The 17,138-nt window shown below is 40.6% G+C and overlaps 1 protein-coding gene across 2 annotated transcripts in view; it reads left to right on the forward strand.

Annotated features, from left to right (window-relative positions):
* The window catches only part of LOC105267650 (LIM/homeobox protein Lhx9), a 151,286-nt gene that overhangs the window by 15,481 nt on the left and 118,667 nt on the right, over positions 1-17,138 (forward strand). The window contains exon 1 of one of the 2 annotated variants that reach the window (XM_011306644.1): positions 13,871-13,889. The exons of the other annotated variant lie outside the window; for it this stretch is intronic. The gene's annotated coding sequence lies outside the window, so the exon portion shown is untranslated. Of the gene's footprint in view, positions 1-13,870; positions 13,890-17,138 lie in introns of those variants that run through there. 2 annotated transcript variants of the gene reach the window in all.

Consider the following 17,138-nt stretch of genomic DNA (forward strand, 5'->3'; position numbering starts at 1 on the left):
ACTCATGCATTCACACGTACATATGTAGTACAGGGTAATGCATGCACACGTGATGTTACGAAATACATGCACACAGTGTATGAACCCGCGGATCTATATATACAATGCCGCGCATCTCAAACCACTTGCATTGCGTGCAAACGTTTGTACTTCCCCCCCCGACACCCCCGCCACCCCCTTCACCCACCCAGTCCACTTCTTCGTCAACCGAGCGCAATAGATCGATCGGTGTGAATCAATCGACAAGCGATTACTCGTATACTTCCATTAAAGTCAATGTACACACGCATATGTACGAATTGCGTGGTTGCCTTCAGAGTCAATACACCGTGTTTAGTTATTTCGAGCTGTGATTTCAACTGATTCGAGGATATTTACCATAGTTGAGTCATAGTTTGTTGATAGTCGGGGATGGATTGGAAAGTACGCCAATTATTTGATTGTCACAGGCATGATTCAATCTCTCGGCGAGAATATAAAATTTTGGCTATTGAAAAATTGCAAACAAAATTAATTAAAACTTGCTGTTGAATATGAAAAATCTCCGCTAATTGACAAATCATTCCCTCCCATGACTTGACAGAAACGGAAGTAATATAGTTTGATAAAATTGGCGACACGCGTGTAGGTAGACAGCCATAGCTTTTGTATACGATGCTGTATAAAAGCATCAATACCCCGTCGAAATATCGGTGGGGCAACCAGTTGAGTTGGGTTTTGTGTTGGTATCAAATTTCCATAACACAAATCCACGAGTACCATGCAAACGTACCAAAAACACGCATAACACCGAGTGAGATATATTACGGGAAAGAGATAGAATACAGTGACTTCCGGTAATAGATTTGAGCGGACCCTTTCGGCGCCGTTGGTGCAGTTAGCGCTGTTGGGTTTAGGATCTAGAAAGTTGGGGTGGTGATGGGGCTGGTGAAGGAAAAGGGGGAGGTAGTGTGTACAATCGGGGCCATTGTGTCACGTGATTTGTGGGGAGGAATTTTTTTTTGACTTCCGTTGGTGCCGTCGAGGGTGAATATCCGAGTCGCACCAGCGGAAAGAGTAGAATGGGGCTGGACTGCATGGAGATGTCTTCAACGGAGGTAAATTGTCCTCGTGGGCTGTGGTCAGGGTTTCATCGATTTGTCCGTGAAGATTCATGATTCTTCATAGGCTTCGAGTTCTTTGGATTGTTCAAATCTGGTGAATGGGGGAGGTTTGAGGGAGTAATCGGGGACAATGGCTCATGTCAATTGAAGTGAAAGGTTTCGTGGGTACATGGTTATTGGATTTCCGTGGGATTATTTTGGTGATGAGGGTTTACGATTCTGTTTTTCGTTTATGCTAATTTATTGATTGGGGGGGTAGGTTTATTGGAAATTTATTTCATTGTTATGGGGTTAGTTTGGAGCGGGAGTTTGGTATTTTTAGGAGGGGGTGGGAGAAAGTTTTTGGAAGTTGGGTGGTGATGTGGCTGGAGATGGAAATTATTCATTCTAGTCGTCTGCACAGAGAGGAAAGAGTTGTAGTTTTCGGGATTTTTTTCCAATTTACAGGCCCTGCTGATGTATTTTCAGGCATATATTTTTAATTTACTAATTACACGAAAATCTACGAATTTTTAATGCTAATATTTACGTGGATTTGGTTGTAACAAGTAAATTTACCTGGCAGGAGTGGTTTTTTTTTCGGTATGAGTACGAGTTCTGTAATTTTAGATCGAAAATTGAGCCAATTTTAGAGGAAAATTTTGTGAATTCCCCAGGAATTGTTTATAAATTTCAGAATATTATATGAATGAATTTACACTTGCATTAATTCAGTTCTCGCGACAAATTTATGGATTATGCAGAATTAGTTGTTGAAAATTAGAACTTCTGTCTGGGTGGGTGCTGGTGAATGGCGAAGGGTTTCTGGGACTTGGATGTAGATTGTTGATGAAAGATTGCGACTGGTTAGTCAGAGGGATGATTTGTCTGATGGGTTCGTTGGGTATTCAGATGGTAAGAGACTCGTGCTCTTTTGGCAATCTGGTTATTCAGGATTTCGACACCTTCGGAGATGTTTCAGGGAAATCTGTACCATTGAGAGTCAACAGGCGCTGGGTAGACATCAAACGTTGGCTTTATGTCGTTGATACATACATTTTCATATATATACGTGTGTTCATTCACCCGTTTTGCAGGGTGAGGTCACACGTATGTTCACCACTCTCGGACCCCTCGTCCAGGTTTTTGGGATTCAAATTAATCGGAAAATATGCGTTATGGGTTGTCTGATAGCAGTGCATGTGTAATTTGCCGGGATGGCTGGAAAAAAAATTAAAAAATCCACTCCGATTACGACCAATCATCTGGCACCGCTAGGGGTAATAACTTATTGGTTTTTCCACGCACGATTTCATCTGTTATTATTCTGGTTATTTATATTTTGGGCGGATGCCCAGGGGGTGGGGACAATCGCTGGGGATTTTTTTTTGTAGCGGCTGAAGTTGACGCTAATCAGCATTTAAATTAATTTTCTACCCACAAAAATCAATATGGGCGCGTTCAATTGTTGATTTACTGTTGTTGTTGATGTTGTTTTTGGGTGAATTGGGAAAATGCCTCGATTTTACAGTGGATTGTTGTCAACATGAATATTGCATTCACTATAATCAATTTAATTACGCTGACATTCGGAAATTAAATTTGAAAGCTTTTATTGGATGACGTAGTGAAAATTCTGTAAAGATCGCGAAAATTCAGGGCGAGCAGAATAATTACCGAACAATTTATGGAATCGTGCAGTGGAATCTTTTTAGAATTTTTCCACTCAATATCGGGGAGAAAATGTGAGAAGAACGGCTAATTATTGTCTGCTGACTTCTAAAAATTCGTTAATCGTGAAGGTAATTTAGATGAAATTTTTTCTCATTATATTTTGAAATTCAGAGTAGAATATTGAGATTTGCAGACTCTCATCGTCGCTTCAACCTGCAAATTGAAAACATTGTTGAAGTTGATACGCCAAAGTCGTAAAAATATCGTAACCCTAGAGCGGAAGAAAAGCCGGACAAACATTAGAAGGGGTGAACCCGAGAGTTTCATTATTGTTTCTCCTGCGTAACTCCGTAATTTGTCGGGAGGGAGTCAAATTTCTGAAAGGGCACTATTGTCTCGGACTTTCTTGCACCATAATAGTGCCCATTCATGAAGGGCATGGTACTGGGCCTCTAGTCTGAGTCTCCATCACTTTGTCCACTGTTTCGTCTTGCCTCTCGGCTCTAATTCATTTTCCCTCTTCCCTCTCCTCCCCACTCACATCTTCCGTCCGAGACGTAATTATCATTTACGTATACACCACACAGACGGATTCACTTATATCGACTTAAAATTTTTCTACCTAAACGTTCCTTTCCCATCAATTCTTCGGAATCAGCCGTTCGATAATTATTAATAAATTCTGGTCCATTAGGTAATAGTTTCCGGGCATGTAATATTAGTCAAATCCTTGTGTCAGTTTATTCAGGGTATGCAGATTGTTTCGTTTGGCATTGGCTTCTTGGTAGCTCAATGATTCAGGTGGAAGTGGGTGGCAGGGAAATGCTGGCTCGGTTTAAATACGTAAATAGCGTCGCAAGCTATTTCTCAACCAATAATTCTGGCCATGTGAAAATTCAGTATCTTGGGCTTGGTATGTCGGTACTGGGTTGGGGATTATTAATGATTCAGGTGGATTCGTCGGTGTGCACGGGCTATAAACGATGCCGGCCAGGCAGAAATTTGTCGCGTAACGTCTCACTGCGAAAACACGTCCGAATCTAAATCCACTGAAACATTGAGGGTGTCGTGCACATGGGTGAAGAGACTAAACATGAATGTCCAAACGAATACGGTTGGAATGTACTTTTGGCCGGTGGGCTTTTTTTCATTCTTCTCGGGTTAGGGGCCATCGCTACTCATATACTTGAATGAAAAACACCAGGGGATGCTCTTCTCTGAGACTATTCGTGAATATTCACAGTCAGAAATATTTAATCGCGAGGATCATGCTATTTGATGCTCCTAATGTATCCGTTGAAAATTATTAGCATTACCAATTGAAATTTCAATGATAAAAAATTTTTACCAGTTCCGATAAATCGTAAATATAATAGAATCATTTGGAAATCGTGTGGTTGAATTTATGGAAAAATTTGTAAAGATAATGATAGAAATCCTCCAGCTCCTCTCAAAAAAATATAACGCCAGGACCCACGAAAAGACCCATCGGTGAAATTTCTTAATATCGTGGTCATGAACGACGGCAATAAATTATGGCCTCAAAGTTGGACGTTGAATAATGGGAAATAATTTCAGAATTGCCTGACGGTTGAACGGAGCTTTAAAGATATAGTACAGTATATACACGGGGGCTTATCCAGACCGTCGTTATTCTAGTGGTTTAATACCGTTATGGTACGACATGAACGTTATTAGCATCAACCACTTACCTTCTCTCACCCAGGCCCACTCGCCCACCCCCTCCACCCCGCGACCCTTTCCCCCTTTTTCACCCCCTCACCTACGGCGGACCCTCACCCCCTTCTGGCCGTTCTTCTCACCTCCCCTCCCCTCTCTCTAGGTGCCCCTCGCCTCTTTTACTTTCGCGGTCCTAAATTTAATTAAATTTCACGGTTTTTCGCGATTAAAGGACAGAGACTGGAGAGAAGGTGAAATTAGTTTCAGCGGGGATAATGAATTTTGTTAATTATAGTTGAGTAGTAGGTCCACTTTACATTGTGTCAAATCGATGATTTTTTAAAATTTCAATTGGTTGAGGGTAATTGATACTCTTCAATTCAATTTGAGATCAAATTATTTTGAGGGATTGGCAAGGTATTGTTCGTTGTCAATGGGCAAATTGTGCGGAATTGGGGGAAAATGAAGTAATCTACACTAGGAGTCCTCGCCTTCGCCGAAATGTTGAATTAATCTCTATGAGACATCTGAAGGAGGAATCTAGGAAGCCGAAAGAAAAATGGGATTCGTCTTGGGTGCTGATTACTCGGTCCGCACCAGAGTGGCTTCTCCACTGTGACTCATCGGGGATGAGGACTGAAGCCACTACGACACCACCTCCACCCTCACCCAAGCTTTAAAGGCCTGATTAACCCGCTCCGGACTCCAATGTCATAATCCCTTTGACAAGGCCATTTCACTATTACAACATCAATCCTTACACTTGTCCCGTCCATTATCTTCCCCATTGTTCAACTTCTCGGCATTAACGGGGGCCCCGGATCCTACGGTATCATTTCGAATCACACTCCAAAAATATTCAAACCTACTTTATCATCTCAATAATTCCAACTGCAAGTTTTAAATTAAAACTTTGGAAAGAATTCACGTGCCACGTGCGTCTCAAAATGAATTTCAGCATCCTATATAATCTCCACAAATAGAAAAATCAAACTTTCCCAGCAGCCTCTCCAATAGCTGCCTAATTAAAATTTAATGATGTCCCCATTCCCTGGGGAACAATAGCAATTAAATTGCTCCCAATGTGAAGCCAAAACGGCAAATCTCCGAAAAGGGTTAACAGGAGAAAAGATGAAGGATAGAAGAGAAGTTAATGGATTTTCCTGCTACCATCCAACGGTCGTTCGACTAAGCTCATCAGATGAGATACCATAATACCGAATACAGTGTGCAATTTTAAGCAAACCCTTTATATCTCGCGTCTTTCCGCTCATCTTGCCTTTTCTTCCCTTCGCCCCAATCTTCATTCCCTTCATTTCGGCTCTGGGCCCGGAGGGGTAGGACGAGGGTCTCGAGAGGGTGGCAAACTCACCCATTGCACACACACCTCCAGTGGGTGGTAAAGAGGTGGATGAGGGGGTGATGGTGAGGGTGAGGGTGGTTAGCGTATAAGACTGGTCCAATTACCTCCTTGCTGCGCCGGCTGGTGCGCTAGTGTGGTGATGGAGAAGGGGTTGCATGATAGTTAATTACATCCCCGTGGCCCAACTCCTCACTCGTCTCCTCTCCTCGCCGCTGCTAATTACTATTTTTAAAACATTAAAAGTAAAGTTTGTTAAACGAGTGGGAGTTAATTATGAAGCTACCGGTGAGGGGTGGCTGGTTGGGGGTAATTGGAGCGAACGACAAACAAAGGATCTCCTTCCCCCGCCAGGCGACTTTCCATGATGTACCTTATCCTCTCTTTCTCTTTGATTCTCTGGGCATTCTGCTACCCTCGATTATTATTTTGTTTTCCCTTTTTTTTGTTCTCAATTTTTTGAATGCCATTGTCTGTTAATGGCTGAATATGGGATACTCTAGTGGTGATTTTAGAGATTTCATTTCTCTTTTTATTTTGAAACGTTCGAAATCGTGAATTTTATTGTGAACTTCAGTTAACGGACATGACGGATTTAATTAAAAATTTTTGACGGATATTTTATTCGGATATTCGGGGAAATACTGGACAGGTAGCAGGAGCTGAATATTTTTTTAGTTTGAACAAGCCTTTTCGTAATGTTGTGTGACAATTAATGTTAAAATTTCTCGTGATCATTAGCTAAATCAGCCGTGATCTTTTAGAATTATTCGTTCACTATTAACAGATGCAAAATCCTCCTCTCCTTATTACATCTTGAGCCAATTATCTCGTTCAATGTAGTATGAGTTTACTCTCCCATCTGTGTTGTATCCTGCCAGCTAGAACGTCGAATATCCGGGGATTTAATAATGCCTGCAAAGTGACACTCGACATCCGGTGGATTAATGAGGTATTCATCGAGTTTTAAATGTCAATTGGAGCCATTTCCCTAAGTCAGTGACATCCGGAAGGGAATTACTATTTTTCCAACGTTATTTCTCATCCCTATATTTTTTTTTTGTAGTTACCATTTTTGACCTGAAATTTTTTCTTGTTACCCAAATGGTCATTTACGCGTTATTTACACTTTTGGGGACAAGTGAGATCGCGTGTCGGATATGTATTCCTCTTGTGAGTAATACCCGCGGATTCCCAGACGAGTTGACACCTGACCTTCGGTGCCGGGTCGTCCCACCGAGGAACTCTGTCCAACCTCCGTCGGCTTCATCACCCTTCTTCCTCTTTCCCTCTATTTCCGGCGCTATTCGTCAGAGCCTGTTACGAAGACTACATCAACCACCCCAAAACGCCCCTCGAATGCATCTTACCGCGGGCCACCGCAATCGTGTTATGCACTCCCCCTCCGCACGCCAAAGACATTTTCTATTTAAGAAACACAACTCACTTTGTATCTCTACTCCAGCGGATTCTCGCTACATTTTATTACCAGACCAAATTAACTCGCCATTTTTTCGAAAATTAATTATGAGGGAAATTAATGATGAGCAATGATTAATGGAAAATCACAGAAATGGGGAGTTTTTTTTAATTAAAAATAAAAGAAAATAAGAGTTTAGGTACTCAGTCCCGATTTTGTCGTTTGGATTATTTCAGCGTGATTCTGGGGAACGATTCCTGGGCTGACGGATTTACTAAAAAGTAGGGTAGAGGGTGGGTGGGAGACGATTGCCGCGGGAAAGGCGGTACCCGTCTGCTTTCACGGAATGGAGGAGACAAAGAAAGACACTGATGTACGACTGGGAGACCTCTCCTCTTCCATGTCACCGGTGTTTAGTTAATAGTCGACGGAATTTTTTTTACGCTGCACTGTTTATCTTGGGCGTCTAATGCTCTCGTGGATAAATACACAAAAAAAAAATCCCCATTTTGTCCTGAGCTTTTCTTTTATTTTTTTCAGGAAATTTTAATTTTATTCTTGGAAGCCTGAAATGGCGCTTCCAATAATGTGGGGCTAGCACGGTCTGTATTAAAATTATCGCATAAAAAATTGATGAACCCCTTATAAACAAATTATACTTTATTATCGAAATTATTGGAGGGACGGCATTTTGTAACATTTTTTATTATTCATTAATTCGTCAATTTTCAGAAACATCGGGGAGTCATAAAAATGTAAATTCAAGAGAGTGGGGAGAGAAAAAGAGGGAAACGGTGGGAGGAGGTGGGTGGAGGGGTAGAGGCTCGGGGGGAGGAGGGAAACACAATTGGCACATTGATTTTCCATCGACTGATACAACGCGCCCGTTCGCTCGTAAAAGTTTCTAATAAAAGTTTCATTGTCAAAAGGCAATAATGCTAACGCCCACACGCGTTTACCCCGCAACACACACCACTAACGCACTCCGCATGTACAAGTTATTTATTTTAATCGTATTCTCCCGTGGGATGGAATTCATGAGAGTCGTTGCCGATATTCGTTCGGGGGCTTTTTTGAGTGTTCTCACCTGAGAGAAGTCGATGGAAATGGAGAGGCGAGAGACAACAAGAGAGAATTTTTTTTCCTGGGGAACGCAGATGTCATTCTAATAGAATATGTGCAATTTTTTCTTTTTCTTCGTAAAAATTTCAATCCATTGAAAATATTCATGGAATTATATGATTTTTTTTATAAGAGTGTAGATCAATTTTTTCGAGTTGCAATTCACGAAGTGCCACTTGTTTTTAAATACCGAAATTCTTGGGGATAATTTGTTTGGAAAATGATTAAAAATTCGTGATTACATCCCATTACACTCGAGTATTATTATACTTGAAGACAAAGCTATACCGGGATAAACAGAAATAAATAAGAAAACTCCAGCAATTTAGGGAGGTGAGACAGACTTGAGAGGGAATGGGACACGTTCCTCTTGACACCGCACTTAAGTCTGGCACAAATTAATTGCCAATCCTGGAGATTGCTAGGGGGAACGGGGGGGGTGGTTAAGTGCCTTTTTATTTCCACCGGACACCCACGCATGAGTCGGTGGATGAAAAAGTCCTGAATTATTTCGCGATTCCATAGAGAAATATCCGTTCTAATAAACTGTTTCAAAATAGAGGAAAATATTCAATTGCAAATTTTCAAAGTTCAAGGGCAATTAATTTTTAGACCCTCGATGAATTTCAATGGCGATATTAAGTGTAAGATAAAACAATTTTGGAGAGACTATACCGATGAGCATTCGGAGATTAGTACGACGCCTCGAATGTGTTTACGTTTAATTACGCTAAGAGTCTCCATTAGGCTGGACCGTTGCCAGCCCCTCCAGCCCCTCCGTATTGGCTATGAGCACACGAGCGCATCCACTTTATCCAGACTTTAATCCAACGGCTTTTTTTTTTATTATTTTTTCGTTCAGACTTGTTTATTTCGGGGTGATAAAGTGCCTCGCGTTGAGTGATGATTTTATTCTTAGATATTGCGGTTTTTCATCACTCATTATTTATGCTCTCCAAAAGATATTTAAAAAACAAGAAAGAAAGAAATTTAATTTTCAGAGTTGAATCAAAAATTTTTGCATAAAATTGATCTTTTGTTTCACTGTGCAAATTTTGACGGGGGTGATGGGGGGAGAGGTCGAGAAAGGGTTGGTACTGAAAGAGTACTAGTAATTAAGAAGATGCTACATTGGCGGATGAATATTTAAGACATTCAACAAGTTGTGGATTTTTCTTTAATCAGTGCTATCCTGCCCGAGGTGAATCTCAACCCTCCGGTTCGAGATTTCCCCACCCTTATTTACCCCGGGTACATCCCAAGAGCAGTGTCAACTAATTTTTCAACCCCTCCATTGAATTTCTTTGTATTCTTTCATTTTTTTATCTTAAAAAGGAGAAAAAAATCGCTGCATGCGAGGTGCGAAATTCTACATCAGTAGCAAAGAGGTAGATTGAGATAATTTGACTTTTGCGCTTGTCTTAATTATCGATTTAGTCCAAAAATATTGAATTTACAGTAGTGCGTTGATAATAAATTTAAGTTGATTTATTTATTCAATGACTTCCGTGCAGATGCTGGAAGAAATATATTTTTCTCCGTTCGACTAATTAATTGAGCACGCACTTCGGAAATTCTCAAATTTTTCTTAAAAAGCCACTTTGGCGGAGAAATAAACTCGAGTCAAATAGTTTTTCTTTCGATATCCGTCGGCCAGAAACAAACAAGATTCTTTATAGTGGAGTAGCAAACCACTCACCGACAAGTAACGTCAGCTAGAAGAAAGAGAGAAATAGAGATTGAGTGAGTTGGCTGTGTTCTCTTTTTCTGCAATTTTTTTTTATCTTTTTTTCATTCTTTTCTCATTCAGTTTGTCCCTTGCTCGCCCTCTAGTACACTTTACTCAGCCACTTTGACGCACCATCTCTCTCCAACCACCGCAGATTCTCTCGTACTTTCCATTTCATTTCCTTCTCCCGTGACGCGAAAGATTCAACCGTTTCTCACACACAAACACATACACACCATTGTGTACACATCTTTGGTTGTTTGCGCGTGTGCCTGCCAAAAGCCCCGCACAAGTAAAGTAAGCTTTTAGCAAAGTGACTGATTTATCAATGTATTTATTCCAAGATATTGAATTTATTTAGTTAAGTAATGCAGCTCAGCCCATAATCCACTCCTGTTATACACCTCTCCCTCGGTTCATACACAACCACCAATTTTCCGCATTTTCTTCTTAATTTTCCCGTGTCAAGTTCATGCCCTTGCTGAAACAGCTTTCAAATTTACATAGTATTGACTCATCCCAGTTTTTTTAAAAATTATACTTTGTAGATTGCACTGTTTAAAAATTTTTTCGCGAATTATTTTTTTTTATCGGTGAGACATTAGGATTGACGTCTTCATTACATTTAATCCGATGGAATACCGCGTGATTGATGATGTGTACACTTTTTTTTGGATACACGTGCACATTGGCATACCTGTCGTCTAGCGCGCAGCAGCTGCTGCGTTCTGCACGCACCGGTGGAGTGAGAATCGCCTCAACTCCACCCCTCCGTCGGCTATTTTTCCTTTCATCCGGACCGAGATGACAGACCACATGACGCCAACTGCTAAATTTTACTTCCAAACATTAATGTCTTTTCCGCGGGGTATTTTAAGGATTGCACTTAAAATCGGATATTACGATACAACTGGTGGAGATAAATATTCAATAATTACGAATCTTTTCTGCAATTTCGATTGTGTCAAATTTTCAAAGTTTGTGTACAAAAATAATTGAGTAACAGTTTGCAAAAAAAAGAAATCTAACCAGTATTTGAATCCGAAATCTGCCGGTCCGTAGGGCTGCGCGTTAGCTACTCGCCCACTACACCATTATCAGATCTTAAATGTGATAATAATTATTATGAAAATTAATTAATTAATTATTTTTTCGGATAAATTTCACTTCTTTTTTTTCATCTCCGTTCATTCGTTCCGTGTTTTGTAATTGTTTCCTACGGGAAGATGGATATCGCGATCATGCTATGGCGTTAAAATGAAGGAGAGACGGGAGATTTTGCTGTGGGCCATTTTCAAGTAATTGAGAATCTTGCACTCACGCAGGGGCACCTGCTATGTGTTTCTTCAGCATCAGCTGTTCATTTTCATTTTGAGAGACACAGTAATCCACTGGTATTGTATTTAACTATAATAATTTCGAAAATTAACCGAACATTCCGTTTGTACTTTCTCACTATTACAAAATGACTTTCGATATTCCAACTAAAATAACTGAAGTACAGAAAAAAAATTTTCCTACTCTTAGGAAAAATTCATTCTTGAGCCCTAGAACTTGTAGTCAAAAAAAATTTTCAAAAATTCCCTTGGAGATGAATTTTCGTTTAATTTTTTAAACAACTCCAGACTGCACCTGCACCGAAGCAACCTAAACGTCAATTAATACAATCACATGATCCAAGAGCTATAGATGGCTTTGTCTCTATCGGCTCCCTCTAAAAACATCAAAAAGCATGTGCAAACTCGATTAATTAGGTAATAAAACACTGTCCATTCCACTGTCAACGATGAAATAACAAGAGTTTCGTTTCTCTAACGCAATATACTAGCGGTGGAATGTGTTTTCCAGGCGTCCCTTTCAGCTTACCAGCCCTTCGCCACCCATGGGATTGGGCTCTCTACCACCCACCACCCCCTTTCTGTTTAATGCAGTCCATTAGAGTGCATTTAGATCGAGGGATAGTTAAAGCGCGGGCACCCCAGGTACACCAGCACATACGCCCCTCGGATGTTGGCTACTTGTGCCTTCACCACCAGACATATCCCACAACGTGGAAAATACCTCACCGTATTCCATTCATTTGGCTTACATGGACGGCAAAATATTTTTTAATACAGAACTAACATGAGCCAGCTAATTACCGTAAAGAGGAACTGAAAAAAAGTTGCGCTAAATGGAGAGAAAAAAAATCACCTTCCATCAGATAAATTTCGGCGGTTCACTTTCAACTAATTCGTCTCTCAGTGCATGAAATATAACCTTCCTAGCGAACGAACTACTCGGGTCATCGTGTGGATTTTTTTTCTTTCTTTTTTTTTTTGCAAATTATAATTACCACTCGGAGTTGAAAAAATATGGGAGTGCGTTGTGCTCGTCCACCTAATAGAGCACTCGGTATATCAAATGTGTTTGAGGATGCATTTCTAATTAAACATTTCATTAGTCTCTTCGCTTTTAATTATACGGATGATATTAAATTTTCGAGGGAGAACGGGAAATTAAATTTGGTGATCAACGTTTCAAGGTTAATTTTTTAGATTGCAAGACTGCGATGAATTTTTGGGTCCGTTAGTTTTGATAAACGTAAAATCGTGGCAGTAAGTGTTGTGAAGGCTGGAAGTTCTCGAGTGCGGTCTACTGACGGGTTGCGATGCTTCTGTAGAATCCGATGATGAAATAAAACTCGGTGATTCGCGGATGACTCCATGGTGGGGGGGTGACTGTGTTCTGTCTGATTTTTGAGGAATTGAAGTGTACAGTCGTACTGGAGAAATTGTAGTCTTCGGGTAACCACGAGGCGATTTCCCGCCACTCCTCCACTGCTTCTTCTGGTCCATTCTGTTCTGTGTCGTTCCGAATAATAAAATTTCTCCAGTATTGCAGTCTCATTTATAGACAGCTGTGACGATGTGATTGGCGGAAAATTTATGGTGGGGGTTAAAAGTCTAGCCTCATATCGTCATGCGCAGACGAGTGAATCGCAGGTTTTCAAGTTTCAACAAATTTGTAATAGAAACGCAACTCCGCGAGGGGCCTCTCGTCTCGGTCCGTGCGAGTTGATATACCTGAGAAAATCATTGCCAATAATTCAGTCCCGCGGTTGGATCCACAACAGCAGCCTCGAGGAGAGGAGAGGAGCAGCGCAGCAAAACCTTGGGGAAATAATAATTTTCTAAAACCAAGAAATCTCAAGTTCGTTGGGGAAAATTCCCTCCTTCATATACATTTTGGGTATATGCTGTTAGTCTCTCTCCATGGTCCATGCGAGTTGATATCCCTGAGTAAATCTCGAATAAAAATTCATTCACGCGATTGATTCTACAACGGATGCACTGAGCAAAGGAGAGGATCAGAACAGATGATCTTGAGAAATAATATTTGAAAACTAACAAATCTCAATTTTACCGGGGAAAATAAATTTCGTTGCTCCACTTTAATTTTCCATTCAGTGAGGCGCTCTCTCTCCACAGTCCGCGCGAGTTAATATCTCTGAGTAAATTTTGGATAAAAATTCATTTGCGTGGTTGGATCTACAGTGGATGCACAGAGGAAAGGAAAGCGGAGCAGAATCACCTTGGAAAATAATGCTATTAAAAAATTGAGGAATCTCCATTTCGGTGCATAAATTTCTCCGTATGATATTCTTACGGTCTCTTGCCACGGTTCGCGCGAAGTGATGTGCTTGTGTAAATCATGTGTAAAAATTTATCCGTGAGGGTTGTATCTACAGTGGCTATCCAAAGGAAAGGATCTACAGTGGTTATAAGGCAGGAAGAGACAGAGCTGAGCAGGAGACATTTGGGAAATAATACTACTCAATAAGTAAGCCATCACTATTTCATTGAGTAACGTCGATTTTACGGTCCGTGAGAATTAATATCCCTAAATACTCCAAGTGGCAAAGAAAGTTGATTAGGTTCTTTTAATTGACCTTGGATATTCCTAATTCGATAATTACGAAAAGCGGGTGAATATGAATGATAGAATAGAGTACGGATCGATTGCGATGGTGTATTCCTCGAAGCTGGAGGTACATTTTCTATGGAACACCGGAGGTTTCGTCGGTAGATTGGAGGGAGAAGGGAGTTGGAACGATAGGGGGTTTGATTGCACCGACAACGGGGCTCCGGCATTAATTAGCGTGCATAATTGTTTACCGGCGCTTAGCAGAGCTGGATCAATATTTAATTGAATGCCCGCTAAATGCCAGCTGTATCGTTGGCTCTCAAATCGAGCCGGTTTCTCTCTGGGTACTCACTTCTCTGAATAATGTCGGCACACCCAACGATACAATGCCCTACCCGCAGAAAGAGAAGAGAGAAAGACCAAGTCGAGGATTTGAGGATTAATGAGAGAGAAGGAGAGAGAAAATTGTGGGCACACGCCGACTCTGTGGATGTCCTACAGCGTGTTAAACGTGGGGTACTCCACTTGGATTATATACTGGGGCCAATCGCCATCTTTGTCTCACCTTACTCCCTTTTATTGTATTTCCAACCCCAGATGGTGTTCTTATCTCGTTCACCACTCGGTCAGGTCAAATTCACGTGTAGAATCGCTAATGAGTCGAAAGTCAGTTTGATAACTCAACTGGGGGGTTGATAGAAAAGTTTCGTAATTTTTCGGCTATTTTTCTCGCGGTGTACTAATTCACCGAATGCCCAAACGGCCGAAAGGCTGAGACGCGGGACTACAAATTGCAAGGAGCTATTTTTTTCGATAGCTCATCTTTTTTTTTATTAATAACAATCGCGTATACGACGACTTAATAGTTCCGAAATCTTTCAAGTATTTATCTCTTCCTGCAGTTTGCATTATCCTAAATTGTTATAAAAAGTTATGTAACGGTAGTTCCCTTGGCAAATGCGCAATTCATCACATTATCTCTCATTGTCGCACCGGTCATTCCTAAATGACTCGACAGTGTCGAGTTCTCACGGAAGTTGGCGCTCAGATATATAAGAAAAGTCCGAATCAAATGGTAATTGAAATATCCCAACTCCCGTCGCCAAGACTAACGATGAAACAACGCCAAACCTTGAATTTAATGACCACGCGGTAGTTATGATGTTTCATGAATTGTATCAAGCTGTGTCATGTGGGAAACAGGTGGAATCGCGGATAAATTGTCATTCCCCAACATACGAAGGAAAAAATTAATGCAAAATACGAAAAACTCGTGGTAAATTCAATTTACGAAAACTAATCATGTAGTGAAATCGCATTTCGTTATTCTCTGGTTAAGCAAATTTTTCGTTATTAAAAAAAATAATTAAATCCAAAATCTTTTGAAATACTGGGATAAAAATTCCGCGTGAATTTATGGCGGTTTAGAAAATTTCGTCACGTCGGATTGAGTGAAAAAGTCGTAGAAATGAATTTCGTCCCGGTTACACGAACAATTTGTTAATTTCTCAGCAACTTTTTCGACCGTCCAGGTGTACGTCATCACCAATTTCCCCCGGGTTTGTCATCCTCGAGCGATTCTCCCATTTATATTTGCCATTAGCAAAATTCCCCGAGACACTGTTGCACACTCCACATCGGAGGAAAACGAGAGAGGGTTACGAGGAGAATAAAATGAGCGTAGACGAGACTTTGCGCGCAACTAAACAGAAATGAGCCGGGCACTGAGGTAAGACGTTTAATGAAATCAGCCTCGAGTCTGCCGTTTGTAGGGATCCTACCCTGAAAAGCGACTTTGGAGCATCAGGCGTTGTTTTAATTATACGGTGCTTTCGAAATGCCTCGTACTCCATCCCCAATCTCTCCCTCGTCTATTCACTCAAACTCATTCTTGCTGAGGACCTCGTGTGTTTCCACTTGTCTTCAGAATGAACGCACGCGTTGCAGAGGAGATTGTGCGGAATGATTGGATGATTACGTTACGAAATTAGTGCTGTTCGAGGCACCGGGTATTGACGAAGAAAATTAAAGACGTCTATCTTGATTCAATCTCGAATCCTTCGAGCTCAACAATTTTCATTGAAATTACATCGGTAGCGGCCTATTTAAATTAACGTAAACACCAATTATTTTTTTTTCACCTGTGCAATATTAATATTCAATACAAATTACAAGTTTTTTCCATTATTCTAATCGTTTCAGAAAAAATATTGATAATTATTAATTCGCTCAAAAAAAGCTTTAACCAGTATTTGAACTGGAGATTTCTCAAGTCTGCCTCTGTAACTTATCCACTCGCCCACCGTCCCATTATTAAGTAATGGCTTGTATTCGATCATAAGTATTATCAAGATTGATCAAATAATTAATTATTTTGTCGGGTGAATTTTGTTTGCTGTTTTTTCATTTTTTCATTTTTTCATTTTTGGATAGTTGGTTTCTCGAGAGGGACTCCGAAGTCGATATCGACTTGAGTCAACATAATTTTTTGTGGGTTTACCGTTATACCTCAGAGCGTGCACTTAATGAGCGTCAGTTGTGCTTCCTTGTTTCGTCAGAATTTCCGAAAAACCGTGACACTTCCTCGACCGTGTGATCCTCATTAAGCATTACGAGGTGAACTTAGGAACGTCAATGAGCTCGTTAATCACAATAACTGTTAACTGCCGAGTTTGAAATATCGGTCTTGTCCTTGGAGTTAATGCCCAAAAACAGAGCGATACGGAAGGGACTCGATATCCGCGTTGCTCTGGCATATCAATCAGGAATTTTCCGACTTCACTCATTCACGCAAAGTGGTCGTTAACTTGGACCTGGAGATCTCCCAATGATTAGATTTTTTGGTTTCCGGACAATGTCGGCGGTGAGACATAAACAATGTTCATGGTAGAGCTCGAGAGTTATGGGACAATGTGGGTCGTAAACCAAACCTCTCCCTCCCGATTTTTTCCTCGAAACTTAGCTTAATTGTCTACTGATCAGTTACTCCCATTTGTCTTAAAAATTAAATAGATCTACAATTCACTCAATTAAAAATTACGTATCAAATTGATCTAACCTTCTACAATTTGGAATCAAGTAACAACCCATTATTTTAACTGAAAAGATAATTAAAATCGAGAGTTCCTATAGCGAAGGAATTTGTTCTGTGAGTAGAAAAATCGT

Source organism: Fopius arisanus, unplaced genomic scaffold (assembly GCF_000806365.1).
Source record: "Fopius arisanus strain USDA-PBARC FA_bdor unplaced genomic scaffold, ASM80636v1 scaffold00049, whole genome shotgun sequence".
Taxonomy (NCBI): domain Eukaryota; kingdom Metazoa; phylum Arthropoda; class Insecta; order Hymenoptera; family Braconidae; genus Fopius; species Fopius arisanus.